General features: G+C 39.3%; 1 protein-coding gene across 1 annotated transcript in view; it reads left to right on the top strand.

The window, feature by feature from the left end:
* Positions 1 to 23474, top strand: part of AFF3 (ALF transcription elongation factor 3) — a 326498-nt gene that overhangs the window by 55732 nt on the left and 247292 nt on the right. The gene's annotated exons all lie outside the window — the stretch shown is intronic.

The raw sequence follows: 23474 nt of genomic DNA, 5'->3' as shown, positions 1-23474 counted from the left end.
CACAGTAATTTAAAGGTATCTCAACAGCAAAATGCTCATTGGCTTCAGGACCAAAACACTTCCTACAATGGCACATTTTCTAGTAGTATATATTATTTCACTGACTCTTTCCAGAGTGCTCATTTATAAAACCTGGATTTTTTTTGGCAGGTGTATTGCTTCTTGCTGTTCATATTTCATTGATTTCTTTCTCTTTGGCAAAGATTAAATGAAGTGAATGTGACCAGAAATAGTTCTGCCATCCTCAATGTCAAAGTAGTTTCACAATCTAAATAAATTACGGGATATGAAATCTGTGGAATAGATGAGAATAGAGCAATGAGACTCTCCTTTTAGTTAATATTATCTGTTTGTGTTTGAAGCCAATTTAAGAGAAGACTGAGGTTTCCTTCTTAAAGAATTTCCATCTGTAGAAACCTGGTATAGTGGGTTGACCCAGTATGCTACAAGTATGAGAACGTGTCTGAAAAAGCTTTTAGAAAACATTTATTTATCAGCAATAAAATATGTCTGCTTGGACTTACTGTATATTCATTTATTTCACATTCCTTTTATGCCAGGAGGATACTTTGCTTTACCACTTTGACTGTGATTATCTGTTTTTTGGCTGTTTGGTCATTTTTGTTGGGAAGGAAGTGATTTGTTTTGGCAGAATAAAGGGTGATTTTTTATTCAAGAGGGTGTTCAAAGGCCTGTATGCCAATACAAAGATGGTCACATCATCCTCTTGTGAAAACTGACAGATCTCCCATGAATTCAGCAATTTATAGTATTTATAGGACTATAGGACTCTATTTGACTGAATCACTGTGACTTTCTCAGAGAAGAGGCAATGATTGTTTACTCTTTTTTGACAGCTGTGGTGGGTCTTGAAATGTTTTAAGTCTTAAAATTTTGTTTCTGGCATTGTTAAAGGAGAGGAAAAATCTAATTTTTGGTGGAGTTCTCTGGCCCCTTAATGCCTGCTTTTCAGAAACGGAGTTGACTCTTGTATTCCCCTTGGGTTTGGTTTGGGAAAGAAATCTCTCTGGAAGCAATTATTTCTGTGATTTTTCTCTAAGTGAAAGTTCCATCAGTTCCAAACAACTTGTAGGTGATATGTTGTTCCTGAAAAGGGCTTGTTTTAGGCTCTTAAGCTAGATCTTATAAGCAAATTTACATTCACAAAGTGCTGTAATTGTGCAGATAGATCAGGAAACGGCAGATAGTAATATCCATTTAGCTGTTATTACCTCTTTCAGACTTGTGCTTCTATCTGCAAGTGGGAAGCATTGTTAGAATTAAAGATGCCTGTGGCAATTATCTGACTCTTTCAAATTTCCCCCCTTTACATGTCTGCAATACTCTAAGGACCAGTATGGAAAGGAGTTCTGATAGGCAATCATTTGTTTGTCTGAAACTCAGGATTTACCATTTGCATTCCAAATTCGTCTACCTCCGGAAAGAAAGATTTAATTTGTTGTATGTAACCCATGCTGCTGCATAGGCATAAGTTTATACTGCAGTTTGTAGAAGGTAAGGCATAGCTGAGATCACTTTAAACTAGCTTGTTTAGATACTGATGGCAATGTAGAGTATAGTAGAAGAGAGTGGACTGCAGGTTACCTATTAAATATTCACCAGTTTCTCACAGATTTTATGTGATGCAGAGTTAATAAAACAGTATTTGATAAGAGAATAGAAACATTCGACTGAAGTTGAAGGAAGTGGACTAAAAGCAGTGTCTGGTGGTTTAAAAAATATTTTTATGAATATTTATGGACAAATTTCTAAGAAGAAAAATAGTAGGTACTATGGGTGTTGGGGTTTGAAACTGGAGCTAATGAAAGACAATGTTTAGATCTGTAAAATCAGTGAAAGACAACGGACCAGCTATTTTTCATTTATCCTGATATTTTCTTTGTTCTAACTTTTTCCATCCCAAGTGGCAGAAGCTGAAACTTGTAACCCACTGGTATTGCTACAGGGAGAAATATTGACCAAGACTAAAAGTTTTTTATTCAATGTTGCCTAATCCACCCGCTCTTTGATTTTCAGTTGGACTTCTTCTAATTTCAAAATGTTTTTCCATTCCTATTATTTGTATCATAAATCTAGTAGAGTTGTGTAAGAATTCCCATCCTTTTTAAAAATTTCTGCTACTAAACTCATAAATTTTCTCTTTACATCAAATGTTTGCCATCCCCTCAGGGCCAGAAGTTTTGAGCAGCATGCAGCACAAAAGCTGCCATGGTCCTGTGAATGTTTGCAGGCAAAATGTTGCTCAGAGTGAGGCTAAAGGTGTTGGCCAGGACAGACCTAGCATCCCCAGTGGCTGTGGGAAGAAGAGAGATGTCACGCAGGATGACAAGGAGGCTACAGCAGTGCCTGGAAGCTACATGGAAACAGAAATGAGAGTGGCAGAAAGCTGTTTAAGATCAGCCAGGAAAGAAGGAGAGGAGTAGAGGGCTTGAGGTAGCATATCTGAGGTGCTGGTAGCGAAATGAAGCTCTGTGTCTGCTGAAACAAAAGGTGTGTGGCTGAGAAGGGCTGGGCAGGGCAGTCAGTGTGCTCTAGGGTTCCTGTAGGCAGTGCTGGGAGGCCTTCCTGCCTCTGGGCAGCTTGCTGTCCACCAGAACCCCCAGGTCCTTTGCTAAAGAGCTCATGTCCTGCCAGCTAGCACCCAGCCTGTATTGTTGCTGAGGTTATCCCTCCCCTTACTCAGTATTTCCCCTTGCCAGAGTCTTATCTAACACAAATTCTGGGGCCCCAGCTCAGGAAGGATGTGGATGTGGTGGAGCAAGCCCAGAGGAGGGACACTGAGATGACCAGAGGGCTGGAGCACCACTCCTGTGAAGGCAGGCTGCAGGAGTAGGGATTGTTCAGCCTGGAGAAGGGAGGACTCCAGTGAGACCTTATGGCACCAGGACCTAAAGAGAGCTGCAGGAAAGCTGGGGAGAGACTTTTTACAAGGGCAGGTAGTTGTGGGACAAGAGCTGAATGACTTGACGAGAGGTAATGACTTGAAGCTGAAAGAGGGTAGGTTCAGATTAAATAATAGGAAGAAATTCTTTACTCTGAGGATGGTGAAACACTAGAAAGGGTTGCCCAGAGGAGCTGTGGATGTCCCATCTCTGGAAGTGTTCAAGGCCAGGTTGGATGGGGCTTTGAGCAATGTGTTCTAGTGGAAGGTGTCCCTGCCTACTGTACTGGGGTTGAAGTTAGATTATGTTTAACATCCATTCAAACCCAAACCATTCTGTGGTACCTGTGCACTTCCATTTGTGTTCACCAGTTTGAAAGAACCATCAGTGGAAAAATAAACACATAATGAAACAAAGTTAAACTTCCCTGTGAGGACTGGAGAATAAGCAGCAGTGTCCCACAATGTGTGTGTGTGTGTGTGTGTGTGTGTGTGAGTGATCAGCAGGATACAAAACCCTCTTCTGTACATTCCATGAGGTTTTCAGAGAAGCAGGGCACAGAGCTGGCTGCAGTACAATTATTATTCACTTGAAATAAGATCTCTTGAATACGAATTATAGACCATTATTTTTCAATACATGGAAAAGGTTGATTTTTTAATGCAGTTCAATAACTCATTTTATATTTTTAATCAGTTTTGGAAAGTCTTCAATAGACTTGACACAGACTGAAGCTTATAAATTTTTTAAATTGTTTTAATGAGAATAATTTGGATAGACCTGTGTGTAGAAAGGTAGCATTTACTCATTTGGGAATTTAATCTTTAGTAGCCAGGTTCATAAGTGTTAACTAGAATCCATACCCAACCTCCTGGTCATTCCAAAATTACCATACTGCTCTGTAGAAATGATAGCTCGTCATCTCAAGTGCTGGTATTTCCATTTTGAACTACTTAGAAATTATATTGCTATACGTAAAATCCCACTGTATTGGATAAAAGGGAAGAAAAATTTGATACCAGGGTATAGAGGAAAAAGGCAGGGAAATCAAGTGCCTCTCTTTTCTAAAATGTTCTTGAGTGAAACAATAAGAAAAACATAGGGTGGCAAATCATGTTCTTTATATCCAAGTTCTGGTTTTGAATTTCATCTCATAGGCTGCATGCTGCTTTTTTATTACATTGAAGAAGCCTTATCTATTGTCCTTTGCTTACTTCTCTCAAGGGTTATGGAGCAAAGAAATAAAGGTTGTATTCAAGAATGACTATGAGTCTAATGGTAAAAAGGAAGATTTGCTTTTGTTAAATTTGGAAACACATTTGTGTGAAATGTAGGTAAGGTCATCATGAGGACATATTCTTTCTTATTCACTTCACAGAGTACTTACACAACTTCTGCAGCAGAAATAATGCACCATAGATTAAAGGTTGAGTTTGGGGTTGTTTTTTGTTTTTCATTTTTTGTTTTTTTTTTTTTTTTTTAATTTATTTTTGCCCTGTTCTTACTCAGGCAAATTCCTATTTGCCTAGGTAAGATACTCTCTGCAGTCACTCTCCTTTGAGTGGCTATATATAGCTATCAGCATCTGGCACACACTCTAGCAAGTGTCCTTTGAATCTGCAATCTCTTTTCTGCCTATCAGCTCTATCCCCACATATTAATAGAAAGCAAAAACACACCATAACTCTTTCCTGTGTCTGAAAAAAACTACAGTTTGGCCTCAATGTTGATAATTTGGTCAAAATGAGTCTTTTTGAAGAAGATGCATGCATAATAAGCAGTTCCATCCCAGTTTAAAACTGAGGATGCAAGTTCATGTGCAGCAACACATTTCATTTGAGAACAAAAAGTCCAGTGAAAACTAAGTAGGGAATATAGCCATTATTAGTTCATGCTTCATCTGTAAATCCCACGTATCTGGATCTGTAGGACAGTAGAGGGGAAACAGTATCTCATGAGGAAGGAAAGGGTTTAGAGGAGATCTGACTAAGTGCTTTTCCTCAGAGGCACAACACCACATCCCCCTGGCTGCAGTGGAGCCTGTTGAAGTGTTGCAGGACTAAGAGTAGAATTCAGGTTTTTCTTCTCTACATCCCAGGCTGTTTAATTCTGGCCCAGAAAGGAAGAAATGAAAATAAAAGCACAGGCAAAGATGCTTTTAGATGAAAAGGGAGGGAGAGATTGAATGCATTAGTGAAAGGGTCCAGACTTCTTCCGGCACCATTTCAGGATGTGCCCGAAGAGGCTGGAGACATAAGCTCAGAATTAAGTGTGTTGATACTCCTCTACCATTTATTGACTTCATTGAAGAATTGCAGTGCTTGAGAAGCCAGTTAGCAATCTCAGCACTCGAGTACTTGTGAGTATGAGGCGGTTGTAGATGTTTTCTTTCCCAGATGTTCACGCCGCATTTACAAGGAGACACAGATCAATTCATCCCTGTAATGGTAGCACTGACCTTCCCCACAAATAAAGAATGTTTTCCCACGTTAAACAGGAAGAGCTGCACAACAAGAGCAGTGTGGTGCAGAGATCCCTGCTAGTGGTGAGTTACTCAGGACCTTCAAGTGTGTCTGTGGGAGGGCTTCTGTGTGTTTCTGCCTGTATTTATGTAGCAGAGTTCAACAGAGTAGGACTGTGAAGAAAGAGTGTATTAAATAGAGTGGTATTGGAAACGCTCTTAACGAACACAGTGGAGACCACAATGTGAAAGGGTTTTTTCTATTTGAATAGTTTGAAAATCATGAACCTTTGCCTTTCTCACCTTCTGCAGTCTCCAAGGCACACAACAACTGTGTGTGAGGGCAGCTTCAGTGTACACAGTGGGCCTAATCTTTCTGGTTATTCTTCCAAGACAGCTCTTGTAGAATGGAAATGCTATTTAGACACCTCTGCTTTACTTTTAGAGCTCCCTACATTGACTGTTTCTACCCTCAGTGAAACAAGTTCCTTTCTCTTTTGAATTAATTGTCAATATCATTTTTTTCCTGGGACAGCACTAGCTAAACTTACCTATAGGTTTTTGAAAATAAAGAATTTAATAGAATATTAACCTCCAAAGTTTTCTGTATGGATTGATTACCATATGGTATGTGCTGTGCGTTTGTTGCTATGGTGAATCACTTGTTCCTCATTGTTTTTCACTGGTAGGATGACTATGATCAGAGAAAAATATCTTGAAATTAGATGTAAATTTACAATTTTCAAGGATTTTCCTTAATGTTTGCACCTGGGTTTTTTTGCAAGTTTTCCCTGAGATTGTTGTTTTCTAATTATTGAAAACATACTCGAGCAGTTGATTTGGGTCTCTCATAAGTCAGATCCTCCCTTTGATAAAACTGGTCTTTCCAGCTTTTCTGAAGTTGGAAAAGTAGCCAATTTTGGGGTAAGGAAAGCTCAGTGGATGTAAGAATATGATTAATTGTGAGAAACTTGTCTTGCCTTTTAGTTTTTAACCTCCCCTCCCCGCCCCCTCTCGAGTGTATGGCTTGGTTTATGAATCAGCTCTGGAGCTGATACAAGAGTGCATGCATAAAAATGTCCACAACCATGTTTAATTGCTTCTTTAGTTCCCTGTGGTAAGCACTAAAGTTATTGATGAAGGAAATAAGATTTCTGGAATTACAAACCCCAGATTTTAATTGCACATTTTGTCTGATTTTTTTTAATCCATTGTAGTGCTTATGATGATAACTGCATGTAATAAAAGTCATCCTGACCAGAAACAAAGTAGTCTAATAGATGTTCTTTGTAAAATGTGCCTGAAAAGATACACGGCATTGCTATCACTTCTGCACCTTTGGCCCCATTAGCATGGATTGCTCCCAGGCCTGTAAGGTATTCAGCAGCTGCAGAAAGCAACTCTTCTGGATGTTGTTGCAGGAGCTGCGTGCTCCAGCACGGCGCTTCCACCAACACAAGAAACTGTCCTCCATGTGGAGTTTTGGCTGAGCATCTTCTCCCCATCTGTTTCAGGGCTTCTTAAACAAAAGAGAGAGTCGAGGTACAGGGGGAGAGCAAGGGTGGGCTTGCTGTGGAGTTCAGATTACCAGTGAAATACTTAGATGGACTCTATTTCCCAGACCTCCCACTGCACAGCACTGGAGTGTTCTGTCAGTGTGCAGTCAGGAGAGGAGTCCAAGCCCTTGCTGCTTCTGCAGAGGACTTACGTTTATACCAGCTCACATCCTCCTTTCCAATAATTATAGCAAGGTAGGGCATTTCTGTCTACTCTTCACCTTCACAATCTGTAAGGGATCATGTAGGATGTAAAGGTGGTTTAGGATATTTTAAATTAAAAATAAAATCCGGGAAAATCATTTAACTTCTTTGTTCTGTAGTTTCCCAGTCTTTCATGAATCAGAATGACATGAAAGTGCTACCACTGAACATACTTACAGAGGTCAGGTATGACTGATGAGAAAGAGAACTAAAGGAAAATACAGTGAGCTTCACTGTATTTTCACAGATCACTGTTAATTCCAGCTAAATAAATGACAGATATGTGCCGCTTGATGTATGAGGTTAAAGAGGTCACATCTCCAGCAGCTGTCAATTCATCCAACCAGGCCAGAAGCAGTTAAATTCTTTATTATTGGTCACATATTCACATAACTCCAAATGAAGACAAATCTACTTTTAAATATCTGCATGTTACATACTTTATTCACACTATGTGTTGTAAAGTTTTCATTTCTGTACCACTTATGAAAATGGAAGATCTATCCCTGTGGTATCACAAAATAGCTTCCTAGAAAAGTAATTAACAGGAGGGTGGGTTTTTTTTCAAGTTCAGAAAAGATATATAATGTAAGCATCTGATTTCCTGTCACTCTTGGTTAACTTTGTATGAAAATGGATAGCTTCCAAATTAAAGCAGGCACCGGACTGTCTGGAGAAAAATGTATCTGTAAAGAAATGCGTACATTATATATTCATGTAGTTCCAAATCTCTTAATTGTATTTCATATGTAACAGTTGCATGTTCTGAAATATGGTATATTTCATAGGTCAAAACCAGCATGCCAGAAAGGCTGAGGCTGCTCCTTACATGGACAAGTTCCTTCCCGAAATGCCCTCATACATTTCCCACTTTCTTTCCTTCCCACCAGCATGTTTCTCTAAGAAATGAAGGCATGATGTGAAGTTGCTTTTCACCACATTTTATTCAGAAGATAAATATACAAAAATAATTCAAGCCAGAGAGCCAACAGGTCAGGAATATTGAGAACCAGCATCTTCTCTCAGAACCAAAAATTGCTATTCATACTCCTCTGCATTTACTGCAAATGGCTGTAAGGGAAGCTTATGTAACTAGAAAGAAAGGCAAACCAAGAGCATTTCTTGTTAACTCTTATCACTAACATGTTTAAGGAGAGATGGGATGGAAGACTCTCTGCTTCATAGCGTCTTTGAAATGAGATATTGAAGGTGATTTTTTTTTTGCACATGCTAAAGATTATTAGTATTCAAATACCAGCAGCATAATCTATTACTAATCAAATATTGCATTTATTTAAATGTAGTTGTACAGCCACAGTCAAATACAGAGGTAGGTACAAATTCATGTGACTGTTGAAGCTTTGAGATCTGAAGCAGAAAAGGGGAAGACAGCTGCGAGATTATTGATCACAAATACAGTCAAAGTATTAATACAGAGTGTATAAAATGACCACGATTTGACAGTTCTGAAATATTTTCCAAGAGGCCTTCTCTGATTTTACTTACTATATCAGGGCCATCTGATATAAGAAAGCATATTATTAGAGACATCTGATACAATAAAACATATTAGCTGGTTAATTTCTGATTTCATGGAAGTAGCAATCCAGAGCAGAAGTATGCTGTCTAGAAAAAAGGCATGGGATGAAGGACAAAGTGCAGTGTGAGAAGGACAGTTGGGAAAATGCCATTAGCAGATGATGAATTGTCTTCCTGCACCAAAACATCAATGTTTAGCATTCAGGAAGAGTTAAAAATACATAGATAGAGAGGACATAAAAATGAACTGGGCTTTATAACAGTGAAGGAATCTGAGAAAAAAATTGTGTGGGAAACTGAAAAGAATGAAATTATGCTTTGGGAAACTCACCGAAAAGGAGTTAGTCATGGTCTAAATTTTTGTCCTCATGGGAGGATCAAGTGCAATGTGAGACAGTTTGAAAAATACCATAAGCAGCAATCATAATTCATGATAAGGTCTGCATGCAAGATCTTTCAGTAGCTTAGAGATGGCTGAGCAGGGTCCAAAATGTTATTCTTTTTCTGTAGTGTATTTGTTCCCATGAGGAAGCCTTAGGACAGCCTTCCTTTCCACACAGTTTCTGCTCTCAGGTAGGAATGGACCTATGTCTAGACTACACCCCTGAAAAAGGATCAGACTTGATGGTTGTGGTTATTTCTAAAGAAGCCTGTCCTCTCCCATGAGAAGAAAAATTTAGACAGTGGGGCATCACTGCCTTCACAGATGTGCAGTCACTGTCTTGGGAGGAAAATGCATTACCTGTTTTGCCCCCATAAGCAGTACTGCAAAAGGCACAAATCTGGACTTGTGGGTAGGTGGAAGAGGCAAAACCTCATGCTCAAACAGGGTGTCTAAATATCTGTGTACAACCTCTACAAAGAGCTGATATCTGAAACACAGCGGGTCCTTTTTTTCTCACCACCTCTATGCATAGGGAATATAGCTTTTGATCATACCCAATTGCATTCTTATCAATAAACAAAAAATTCTCTGTTTTTTACTACAGTAATCTGTTGCATTCAGGAGTTCCAAAGCTGTTCAGAAGCAGTAATGACATCTCTGAAAATAATATTTTGAATCTGGTTACAAAAGGGATTAGCTGAGGTGAAGGCAGATGGGGACACCTTCTGTGATGCTGCTGCTGCCAGAACAGGCCTGCTTCCCTTGGCCCAACTTGCTGGTGGTCCCAGTGGAGGGATCAGATGGAAAATTACATGAGAGGCTGCTAGAGGACAGGATGGCACAGCTGGATCGTGCACCTTGCTCCATTCCCAGACCAAGGCTGGCCACAGGCCCAGAGTGAGCAGAGCCGGAGTGTCTTGGTGTCAAAGCTGAGTGCAAAAGTGCAGAGACCAAAGCCCCAGCTCTGTGCTCTGGTGCCTGTGCCACAGCTGACCCCATACAGAGTGACACATGAAGCTCTTCCGTAAGATGAAAGTAAACACAGAAACACAACTAAAGGCTTCTTATTAAACTCAAATTGTTGTTTCTCACTGTATTTCTTCCTGTCATTTAGGTCACTTGAGGCAGAGACAGTTCCTGAGTGATTATGTCACTTATGGTTTACCACTTCCACCTGAGTTATTCACTGCACATCCTCCACTAGAAATTAATGGGGGATTTGCCATTGCATTCCGTGGTAGCCAGACCAGGATTTGACAGGGAGGAATATTTCTATTCTACATTGCATGAACTTCCTTTGGTCAAGAGGATATTGCTTGAGGGAAGATGGTCTTTTGTCTTCAATCTTCCTTTGCTTTGTTCCAGAGTGCAGATGTAACACTTGTGGTTGTTTTTTTGACATTATTATTACTTTGAAGAAAGTCAGCAATAGTAATACAGAATAAAACTTGGGGCAGAAGCCAGCATTTGAACTCAAAACACCACGGTGCATTAATCTATTAATTTCAGGTCATGAGTTTAGCACATCAAAGGAGCTTCTTGACCAGTCTGAGGTGCTTGAGTAATTTTTTTCTCTCATGTAATTAAAGTTTCTAGCTCCCTTTTCAGAATGGGTTTCCTCACCAACTGTTCAGTGAATAAATCTACGTGAGTGATTTCCTGACAGTTGTACATTAGGAATTATGGCATATCTCTGCTCATAACTTACAGAACTATCTCAGTAGAGAGAAGAGACCATAAAACATGCCGAATGGGGATTTCTCAGATATGCTAATTGCTGCTATATAAAGAGCACCGCATGAAGAGCTGCCACAGAGGAAGTTCAGCTAAAAAGTACCCGCCACAAATCTTTGAAGGTCCACAGAGAAGCAAATCCTTCTGCTGTCACTTCTTGGCAGGGCTCTGCTGAGCAAAGGCTTTGCAGCTGAGTGAGCTTGGGCAGGAGGGCTGGTGGCTCCCCCTGTAACCCAGTGCAGTGGCCAGGCAGGAGCTGGGACAGGGATCTGCCTCTCTGGGAGCTGCTGCCAGCAGCTGGGGCCTGTGGGGTTGGCACAGTACCAGTATAGGAATCACTCCCACCTTCTTGGATTATTGTGTGTGGTGCCCAGGTGACATTCTCGTCTGTTCTAAATTACACCCAAATGCAGGCCTAATTAATTTCTCTTGAAATGGACTGGATCACATCTCCCACTCCGTCTTCTCATCCATGAGATGGCTCTCAGAATAAAGCTCCTGTTTTCTTCATATTGAATTTTTGTGTATTCAGAGCAAGGGCTAAACTAACTAATGGACATCCACTGCCTCTTCTGAGAAGCTTAGGTTTGCCATTCAGTGACAGGAAGATGCTGTCCACGTAAATAACTTTCCTATTTTTTTTTTTTTTAATTTATACGAAATTGATAGCCATGCCAAACATTGCAAATGAACTCCTTAACTGTAGAGTACCACAAAAGAATTTACAGCATGGAGGGGAAGATACAGTTCAGCAAATCTGCTGTAGCCAGGTGTGAGTTACTCTCCTGTAGCTTTTCTATATGATACATTTTATGCATTGACTACAGATAGGTATTTTTGTACTCAGCAGAGTGGGGCTGGATCACTGAGCTAATTTTAAGTAGGCCATTAAGCATCATTGTTTAATACTGATTTTTAGCCATTGCACTTGAATCCTTTTGCCTTAGGTTCACCCAGTAGACAGAAACCAAACTTGCTGTGCCCCAGCTCTGCTACTTCTACTGATACACCTATACACCTTTTTAGTTTTGTAAACAAGTTTTCTGTACTGTGAAATACATATCTTACTGAAGATAATAAATAATATGGAAATATTATACCACATAGCTATTATTTAATAATCTTAATATAGACTACTTCTTTTAAAATAAATCAGCCAGACAAATCAAACAGTATAGAAATGGAATGTGCCTTTGCAGGCCCTGTGGGAAACTCAGCTAATGAACTGAAGGATATCAATGTCCAGACAGGGAAAGAAAGTCTGCTTAATTTAAAGAAAAAAGTTCAACTGTTTGCCTCCTTATTCTAAAATCGTGGGTTTGGGCATGATCACACAATATGAAAAAAGTAACTTTCAGTGCAGCCTTGTGTGTTTTGAAACACCAAGTGAAATACAATTAACTTTAAAATGGTAAATTGTAATGCTAAAAAGAAACTCTTCAGCCTTCGGGATGTGACTGTCTTTTTAATTTGATGATGTCACCCTGTGAGCCATTAAAGCATTATCAATGAGCAGGCTGTGCATTTTCTAATGATTACTGTGGAGTTGAAAAAGACTCTATAATGTTCCTGCAGTTTGTTCATCATTTTTGTTTGATAATTGTCCTGAAAATCAATGACAGCTACTGAGTGCAGAAATTTGATTGAACCAAGTATAAATATAGGCAGCAATTTAGACTGTTCTTACTCAATAGGAAAATGTCTTTGGCTAATAAGTGGATTCCTATCTAAATTCATGAGTTCTTTTATGACATTTTGGGCTAAGCCTGAAATAGATTAATCTTTTTCTGATAAAGTTGCATAAGCTGTGATTTCTCTGGTGACCACATTTAATTGGATATTAAATAAAGTGCTTATCTTTACACCAACAGGGTTTATAGGCTGGATTTCACAGATTAAATAACAAGTAATAGGCACACACAAAATTTTTCTGATTAAACTGTGATATGCTCAGATTAAAAATTAGACTGTCCTGATTCAGGTAGGCTTTTGAGGTGCATGATTACAACTGAGGGTTAAATGCACAGGACAGAGGGAAACTGCAGGATGGTGCTAAGAGCTGTGAGAACAGGTCAGCTCTGTATATTCTTCTTTCCTGCTTATTCTTCAGCAAAGGTACAGCAGGGTGGTTTTCTGTTGGGTTTGACAAGAAGCTTGAATTCTTGATAATGTTTTTGAAAAGCCTGAGGTTGGGATTCATTATGCAAGGTGCTGTACAAGCACAGAGAGAGAAGTATCCTGTGATAGAGCCTATCAGCCCAGGAAAGGCAGAGGAAAGGTTAACAGAAGCCTGGAAAGTAAATTAACCTATCGCACCTGAGGAAAGGAGATAGCGACAAGGCTGAGAGAGGTACCCAAATAGAAAAACATGGATGGTGTTTGGGAGGAGAGAGTCTTAATAGGGTGAGCAAAGACCACACTTGGGAGGAAGAGTGAGGTAAGGAGGAGGGGATGGAGAAGGTGAAGCTGAAAGCACAGCCCGGCTGTTACAGGAGGCATTTGTCTGGTACTCCCCTTGCTGGAGAATGCAGACTGACAAAAGGGCTCCAAAGAGGCAGAAGATAGTTAGGGCTTGCTGCATTTCCTTTAATGATAATGAAGGACACTCTTTGGAGCTGAAAGGACACTTCTGTCTCAGAAAAGGGCAGGACATTGAAGGAGTTGAGCCGGATGGCTTGGGCGCACGTGTGAGATCAGTGGAAAGGAATAGAGCAGCTGTGCAGAGTAAGACAGGAGGGGAACCACCAGTGTGAGCCTGAGGCCTCACATAGGGAGGAAGTGAATGAAGACATTTGCATGGAGTAGGCTGTGCTAAACCAAATGATGGGGAGCTCGTGCTAATTGCAATTTTTTCCTCACTGGTATGACATATTGTGAATGTGAAAAGAAACTGATGCCTCCCTGTAGTAACCAAATCTACTTTTGACTTTCTGTGCATGGAGCTGGCAGCCCTCTAATAGTGTTTTGTTGATTTTGTTCTTATAAATGGATGAGAGAATTGCAGTAGCACTAAGCAGCACTAAGCTCAGGAGCTTGGACAACCCTCTCCTGATGGATTTATTTTGGCTCTTACAGGATCAGCCAGCAAGTGTTGAGGTGTGAGTTTGTCAGGTGTTTTTTCCCCTAAATAAAACTGACCCGTTGCACACAGCATGTAATTGTGCCCAGGCTGATGTCAGACTTGGAAATGGTAATTTCTCACAGGAGGCAGGTTACTTCTCACAGCAAGTCTGCAAGGCTGGCAGTGCTACAGGTGGCATTGTTGCCCAGGCTCCCGTGACTGCAAGCCACTGGCATCATTTGGCTGAGGCTCAAGGCAGAAGGTGTTAAACATCCCAGCTGTGTTACTGAAAGATAAAAATGGAAAATAGTTCCACTGAGTAGTGGGGACAAGCAAATGGCCTTGTGCTGTACTTCAGTCTGGGGTCACTGGGCCCTGTCTTTTTGCATAGTTGAAATAGCTGGTGTCCAGATGATAAAGATGTTGACAATTATCTTCTCCTTCCTCCAGAGACCACACAAAGCTAAGCCTTTTTCTTTTACTTTCACATAATTTTCTTTTATTTTGACTTGTCATGACTTTTGACATTGGCATGAAGTTGTTTTCTGGAGGAATTTCCTTCGCCTTCTTGGCATTTGGTAATGCAAAGCATTTTGTTAAGATGTTTTTCTTTGCAGCCACATTTTTCGTTAAGACTTTTCAGGATGGTGTTCTATTTGCTGCCTCTCACAGAAGTCATCTAGTAAATTAGCAGCCATTATTCCCCCTAGGTTTCAGAAAAATGGCAAATTACTTGAAGTTTTTCTCTGACTTGTTTTATTTCTGGTAAAACAAGTATTTCCAATGAAACATCAGGAAAGGGATGGCAAGCTTCAGAGCTCATGCTGGTTTTGGAGGGCAAGAGCTGGTTCAGGGGCTGCATCATCCCACAAAAACATACCCTGGTTCCTGTGGAGAGGAAGGCAGCACAGGGCTGTCTGGTGCCAGCCACAGCCTGCCCTCAGAGATGAGACAGGATACGTCTCAATGCCCAGCTGGGAATTCCCTGGGATGTCTGCAACCTCTGCATGTTCCCTATGCAGTTGATGCAGTGATAAACTATTATGTGAGTACCTTGGAGACTTGGTGACTTTTCTTAGCAGAGTTGTATCTGTTTTTAAACCTTGTGCAAAAACATGAGTACCTAAGTTAGCACACAGTGTACCCCTGGAGATGTGGTTTGTGAGGAGGCTGTTTGTGTGTAGATCTCATTTCTTTGCTAATAAGTAGGGAAGACTTAAAATAACCTTTGGAATTGTTCAAGGGGAAGCAGATCTCTGCAAAAGTCTCTTCCCTGTCAGGGTGTCAGAGCTGATACTGAAAATGCAGTGTCTAGATCAACGCACAAGATAGGCATGTTTCATTTGCATGTAACAGGAACCAAGTTGATACCTCTACAGGTATCACCTGGTCTCATGCCACCCACATTTACCTCTTTACTTGCTGGTCTCTTTCTAGATGCAAGTAAGTTCCCAGTGTCCATGCACCCTAACAGCAGTTTAATCGCTGCTTTAACAGAGGGTCTTTGTAAAATTCATGTACGCAAATAGAGTGTTTCTAAATTGCCAACACAACAGCAGAAGCTTAAGTGCAATTTTTATTCCAATAAAGATGTGATGAAATTATGCCTAATGGTCTGCAGACTGCACTTTTATATGCACTTGCAATGCTCCCATTGACTTCAACTGCTGTTGTCAAGGTATTTCAGTAGTACTGAGCTAAGGATCATTACCCTGTGCTATTATAATACATTAAACTAATGCTGCCATTTTTCCATTATAACAACAATACCTGGCGACTGAAGGCTACCTCCGACCCAATAACTTGCAATCAAATATTTGTTTCAGATTTCAAAATGCATATAAATTATGAGGCTTGACGAAAATGCTCAGATTAGACTAGCCCATGGCTCCATCCACCCTGCTCTTTAATTCTTTGCATGCAGACAAAGCAAGCTTGGCACTGATGAACAGTGTAGGGACTCTTACATTTTTAAGAACATGAGGATTTTAGCTTGTAAGTAAGTTTAGTAAAATTACATTTGAACTAAGCTTTCACTGACTTTCATGCAAACAGCATGAAATTATATATCTATACTGTACATATCCCAAATCCCAAAGCTTGTGTCCTTCAAAAACAAAGCAATTCCCAGACTGCTGTTGATGCAGCCTGCATTAGGGAATAGTTATACAAGTGTCCTGGAGCTAATCTCAGTTGTCTGATATTAAAACCAACCCACAATTTATTTTTTTTTCAGAGTCCTGTCTGCTCTAATGCAACAAAAAATACTGTACTTAAGTGCATGGGGAGATAGCTTTGCAGAGATTAGTCTATTGGTCCCTAAGAAATTAATAATTTTAAATACATAAAGGAAAACAAATTCACTAATGATATAGCCTTTGCTACACTCGCTGATTGCTTGCTACTTCTTTTATCTTTTTTATAACTGCCTAAAAAAGAAAACAATAAAGAAAAAAACCTGAAAAATTCTTGAAGAGCTGATATTACCTTTATGATAAAGTGAACCACAGACAAGATAAAAAACCAAAAAGAAACTATGGCCCTGAATTCCCTTGGAAACCTCTGTGAACTCGTATTAAAAATGTATATACAACATCTGCCAGACAAACAGGAATGAGGACTTGATAACCAAAACAGAATCCAGATGTGCACAAAAATAGGCTTCTTGCTGATACTCTTATGTCACTTGCACTGCACATCTAGAGCTGAGATAGACAAAAACAGAGGTGATTTATATAGCAGGTCCTTCTGATATTGTTTTCTCCCCAAAATATTATTTTTTCTTTTCATGTATATTACTATATGTTGTTTGCCATTACAATGGGAAATATCCTTAACCTTATCTAAATTTTTCTTTAATCTTTTCCTTTTAAGAACCTGCTTTTAAGAGCTATTCTTCAAGATGAAAATATTGTTCTGAAAGAACAAATAATAAAGTTATGCACAGATGTGGAAAACTGTGTTTTTCAAGACATCAGGTCAACAAATTTCACTGCAAAGGCATTTTCATGGTTAGAACTCAGGGCTTACTCTACTATGGCTGAGAATTTTCCTTGTGGAACAGATGCAGCCTTGATTGCAGCAGTCCTAATTTGGCCACTTTTTTCTGATCATGCAAAGTTGCAGATACAGAATTGCCTGCTTGTGCATCTTACTTTAACTGACAGTTTATCAATGTGTAAGGTCTAGTATTGGCATTATAGATGTCTTCAAACAGAATGCTATCTGTACAGTGTGGCACCTCTCATCTCTCTTGCTGAAGGGACAAGGAAAAAAACCAGGATTGGCTGGTGCAGTCCTGTGTGCAGAGGGCAGAGTTGCAGTGCCTGTTGGGTTCAAGAGACCTGGGTTTCTGATACTGTTAACTTCTGCTGGTTCTCTCCCACTGCCTGTGAAAAGCATGGCCAGCTCTCTGTATTTCCAAGAACAGCAACAGAAAGGGCTCGTCTTATGTCGTTGGGGCTGCACACATCATCTCATCAGTGCTGCCACACTGGCTGAGAGTGGTAGAGGCAGCTGGAAGGTTAAATGGAGTTTCTTGTATTATCTGGAGGGCCTTCCTGCAAAACACTGACAACCTCTACATGCAAAAAAAGCATATACGTATTAGCACCACTTGGCTTTCCTGGCTGTGTAGCCCCCCTCATTTTTATTGGAGATTTCATTTGAATTCTTTATGCACTGGTTTGCTGTTAAAATCTTGCCATTTACCATTTGCAGATAGTTATGCACTTCTGTGAAACAGCATTCATGATTCTTTGGTTTAATTATTTGCCTTATAATGGTGTCCACTGTCTAGGAACTGGTTCTCAAGCAATAACCTTTTTTTTGTAAGCATGCAAAGATGTGCATGCAGATATCTGCAGGAGCACTTTACAAGTCCCAAACCCTCCACTTAAAGGTGAGTGTCACTAAAATGTGCAAATTTTAAATCCAAGCTCCTGCAGTACGCAGCCAATCAGCTTCTGGAATGAGTACCAGAAGAGGAGGACTGAGGACACAGCAGTTTGAGCACCTACTGTAAGAGCTGTATTCAGGCTTCTTTTATCAGACATGCCTCCGTCTGAAAAAACTGTGCTCCAACTTAATCATCCAGTTCTGCACAATACTTAAAATAAACAAATTAATTCTACAGAGGGATTTAAATTGAACAAATGTATTCACTAGGGAAAGCATAGTGGCATGACTGAATGGTTTAAAATACAGCTGAGGCGAAACAGTTCTTCACATTATCAGATCTGCAGATTGGCTCCTTAAACAATCTATAGACCTTGATAATCACATTCTTTTTGTAATTATCACAGATTTACAGACAGGAAACAATTCCAAGAAACTGCTATGACAGTTTGCCTAAAACCAGTGAGGTTATTGAGCTATGAAATAGCCATAGCTAGGAAAGATGTGATTTCGGAGTGAGGAGAAGACAATCCAGAGAGTCATTGTGTTGTAAGAGAGTCTCTCAAGATACTGCAGCTTCTGATGGACATGCTGCAGTTGTGGGGGTCCAGTCACTGTTACATTAATAATCCCACCCTGCTTTCACAGGGCATGATGCTATACCATTTTTACTTTGAGAGGGTTGCATTCTTCTCCACTAAATGATCCTAGGTGACCTTTTAAAATGTGTGGATAAATTAAGGGGCAGTAAATTTTGTGCTTGTCATGATTTAAGGAAGTAATTGCCATATTTCTCCACTTTTTTATCTTGCTTTTAAAGCATGTCATTTACAAATAGAAGTGCCCGAGGGCAGTTCAGAAAGCAATTCAAAATTGTATCTTATTGGACATAATAAAAAATTTTGGTATTGGATTGCATGACTGAAATGTGGAGTTATTAGGTATTAGTGTTGCATTATATTTCATATACTGATTGAATGAGTTTGATGAGCAAAGACAGAGGATTATTATGCAAACCACCCCCACTGTTTCATATTAAAAAGTGAATATTTAAGGGCTGAAAAAGCAAATTTGTTTCGGTTACACGGCACACATTTTTCAGTATGCAAATGTGCCACATCTGTGTATTTGTTTTGCTGCAGATACAACCAGCAAGAGTTTAGTGATGAAATCTGTTCTTAATTATGATAGCAGCTGTTGGAGCAGTAGCCATTTTTTTCCTCCTGATGTGAAGTTGCCTGATTTACTAATTTTTGTCTGCATTTGTCAGGGCTGCCAGTGCAGAGAGAGAACTCTTTGTGAGGGGTTGCAATTTGTTTTCTGTGCGAGAGCCAGTGAAAATTGACTAAATCTGCGCAGCGGGGTAGTTTTATCTTTTCTTTTCCTGCATCGCAAGCTGTTGTACCTCTGCTACTGCACAAGAGGCCTATAAAACTACCAAACAAATGAGGGAGCTGTTAAGTGTTCCAGCAAGTATCTTAAGCAGCAGTTCGGGTAAACGAACTATGCCTTAATGAAGAAGGAAGAAAGAAGTCTGACATCATAGCTGTGGGACAGATGGCATTAATATAATGAATTGATAAACACTTCGGAAGCTTATTTTTCCTCCCTCAATTATTTCATTTCCATATATGAGCATGAAGTTTGTAAATGCCAGACAGTTTAATACTCTATTTCCTCAATATTTTGATAATAGTGAGAAAGAGTGGGAAGATTATAAAAGGATGATAAAACCTCCTTTCTGAATGCACGATCTCTTACAGTAATTTGTTAACGAGGCAATGCTGTTGCAAATCAAGACAGAAAACGACCAAGAATGCTTCATAGCGTAATGAAAAATAGGCCAAAAATTGCAGTGCAAATGAAAACAGAATAAAGAGAAGACATAAGTTATTGATACTAAAACTTTTGTGCTAAAAGCCTACTGAATGAAACATTTATCGTCTCTCTACAATCACAGACTAATCATCTGTTTCACACTGGATTGTTTCCACACCAATATTTTATGCCTTGTTTTTCTTTTGATCTAGGCAACACTAAATTTAAACAGATTTCAGCCCTGTTTCTTTTTCAGTTAAGTTTTTGATGCCTTATCCTGCATCACTGAAACCAGTGAAAACTTGGCCCCAGAACATAGTGAGAGCCTGTATAGTTCTTGAAAGAATATGCAAAATTTGCTGTTCCTTATTGAGAAAAGCAATCTGCTTTTGCTTCCACAAACAGAAAAGGGTTCAACAGATTGTGTAACTCTTCAGTTAAGATAAGGGTTCTCACTTTATTTTCTGCCATTCAACTTTTCCTCTTTCACTTTTAACCTTTAAGTGTTGCATTTAACTGAAAAAAACATAAAATTATGAGAAAATGAGAGAATGCAGGTAAACTATGGCTTACTTAAAAACAAAGCTATCTGAAGTAGTAAATCTGTAAGTATGGAATGTTCCTCAGTAGAAGAATATGCTCACATATCATGGACATGATCATAATAAGAATTGATGTTCAAAGAATATGGGCGTGGGTAGGGTGGGAGAGTCATCAGGAATTCCTGTCCACAAGTAGTTGTTTACTTTAAAAGAAGCATAAAAGGAGAAAGAGGGTTTTCAGTGGATTCCAGTGAGGAACTGGAATGGTATAAACACACAGTAGGTAGGCAGGAGGACACAGCACTTTATTCATGATGGGCAAAGCATACTGCCCCTGTGCAGGGCTTGCCTTGGGTACCGCTGCCTGTCTGCTGCCACAGCAGCTGCCTTTGTGGTGAATGACAGCAGGGCCCCATCACTGCAATGAATAGCATCTCTTACCATCTACAAACTCCTAGTTTGCCTTATTTTTCTGAGCTTTCCAAGGTGCCTGGGCATGGCAGATTTTACCCTTTAGAGCTGCACACATTGTTCCCGTTAGCCCATGTATTTCAATGCGGCCTTGGACCTCTGCAGTTGCCCGTATTTTTCTTTAAGCTTGACTTTCTTGAGGAGGTTACTTTGTCTCCTGTAAAGAAGCCCAGGTGCTATTGCTGCTGGAATATAAAAAGGGTACTTTGGACCTCTTGTCTATATCACATGCATGTTTCCATGTCATGTGCTTGTTTTCTTGAGAAGTATAGTTGTGAGGACAGCAAGAGTCATACTGAAGTTACTGGAGAAGAGAGGAAGGTCTGGATTTTTCACTGAAGTTACATTTAAAATTTTTCCTCTCTGACTATTTATTTTGACCATTTCTTGTCTTCTGTCTAATCTACCATTAGATATTTCTAATGCAGAAGTGAACTAGTGACTCAAGACTCTAGCTGCACTCAGTTGAAATAAATAGGCTATTTTTAGCTACAATTAATCTGACCTTCCCAAATATCCATTAAGAATAAGATCAATCCTTAAAAGCATGTAACCTTCTCCATCAACCAGCAAGGCAATGTGGAGCAGTTAGCTTACATTTAGATGTCTACAGTTAGTCAAATAAATCCCTCACTTTCTGTGTCTGTTTTCTATTGCTGCTGTGCCAAGCATGTTGCATACCTAAATAATTACTGTATTTTTGAACAGTAGTCACTGAGTCTGTAGCTGTGAATTGCATGTTATTCACTTAGTGGATTTTTTCTTCTCAAAAAAGCCCCATTTACGAGAGGTTATAGGTTTTAGCAAGGTGTCTTCGCACTTTAGTGTCGTGATTACAGTAATAAATATACAGAAATGTTGCTCTGTAGCATTATGTCACCGAGATTTGCTGACACAGTAAATCGTAAATGGGATACAGTGATTTATGGCTTATGACTTCAGCATATGTTACAGAGGGTACTTTAATAGAAGAGAGGCATATGATACTAATTACCCCGTGAAATCACACTATAATAATACTTCAAGTAATCACACTTCAAAGTGACAAAATTTTCTTGAAAGACATCTTGTCGGGAATGCTGCCTCTTCCAACTTCTTACGCCTGTTCCTTATTGCGTAAGAAAATTTACTTTTGCGTTGGCAAATAATTTTAAATATATTCCCTGTAAAAACAAAGGTCTGATACTGCATTTGGATCCATGCAAGGCATTTCAAAGCACTTGGGGCAGCAAAAATCTTTGCTCCTTCTGGATGACTTGATGTGAAAATAGAGGAGGTATGGCCTTCCCACCGAGGCAGAGAAAAGATTTAAAGATGCATTTTAGATGTCACCCCTGCTGTTGGGTAACTTACGGTCTGTCAGCCAAGATAAGGAAAAAAGATGCCCTGTACTCAACACCTCAAAACTTGAATGGTTAAGAAATGTGTTCTGTCAGGAATTTGGAGAGGAAACCATGCCCAGTCCTTGCTGATCTGAGCAGCAGCTTTGCAACAGTTCCCCAGGACTAGGGAGGAAAAAGTGGGAAATTTGATGCCTTTCTGCTTCTCCACCCTACCACCCCACATTCCTGCAATTACAGCACATTTGAGGGTGAAGTAGACAGCCCTGCTTCCTGATGGAGATCTACACAGAAGTATCTGAGGACTCAGCTCCAGCATCCCTCTCCATGTGGGGTGTGCTTGTTCTAACAATGTTAGTTATCTTGTAAGCATCATTGCCTCTGCAAGATGTTTGTAGGGAATTATTTTTCCTTGGATAGCATGAATTTTTTTTTCTCACTCTTTTTTCTCAGAATCTCAGATGATTCTGACTTCTGGAGCTATAGTTCAAAAAGTAACAGCTCATAGACAAGTGCATAATGCTAGCTCATAAGCAATGCATGGTCTGTATCTGTGTAGCTTAAAAATTCAGAGTACCAGGTTTGCTCACAGCCCCTTCTAGGAAAAGCACAATATCTTTATTCTGCAGATAAAGACAAAGAGAGAAGTCCTGACTCCATTAAAGGGAAAGGTAAATTTCTCATGAGCTTCAATGGTTTGTTTTGTTTTTTTTAAGTAGGGCATATTACTGATAGAGCAAGGGTAATTTTCTGTTTCTGATTCTTCAAAGCAGTTGGTGTAGAGACGACTAACTGATTTAGCTGGAGGAAAAAGAAATAGAAATGTTGAAATAGTTAGTTCCAAAATTTCAAAGTCAAATGTTTCAGATTTTTAATGTGAAAGAACTCCCTCATTTAAAAATTTTCCTTAGTTTCTTACTGTTTCAAGTGATGAAATTTTTCATAATATCAAATATTTTATATCAAAATATCAAATATCATAATATCTGGATTCAAATAAAATAAATTGTTTTGATGGGTATAGTGTAAATAATTTTGTATTCCTTCTTTCCTTTTTGAAGGAAAAAACAAACCGAAAATATTCAGCTTAAATGAGAACAGTTTTTCTTACAATTTTCACTTCAGCTACAAACCCAGAAAATCCATTATTTTCACATTTTTAATTCATAGTAAAGTCTTAGGAGCTATTTTGGCCTGTCACTTGATGGGCATATTGCATAAAATACCTGAAATATTTATGAGTGTATCAAACTCTATGACACAAGGAGCTTGACTATCAGATTTGTTTTCTGAAGTAAGCTTTACAGATATAACTCTGAATAATGAAGGAAGTCTGGTTTAAAATGATGCAAGAAACATCTAATTGTAAAACACATGGTTTAAAATAGAAGAGGGGGAACCCAGAAGGTATTTTTTATCCTTCTGTCTTGGGTCACTGTTGACTGAACTATACTAAATGTTTAATTCATGACCAAGAATATGTGATTTTTAGTAGCTTTTCCTGCTGGAGTACAGCTCTCTGTGACTTAATTGGAAATTTAATTTAATTTAAATTGAAAAGTT

The sequence above is a fragment of the Serinus canaria genome, chromosome 1, assembly GCF_022539315.1.
Source record: "Serinus canaria isolate serCan28SL12 chromosome 1, serCan2020, whole genome shotgun sequence".
NCBI classification, from domain to species: domain Eukaryota; kingdom Metazoa; phylum Chordata; class Aves; order Passeriformes; family Fringillidae; genus Serinus; species Serinus canaria.
Note: the sequence above shows the minus strand (reverse complement) of the source record. Positions and strands in the feature narration are given on the sequence as shown.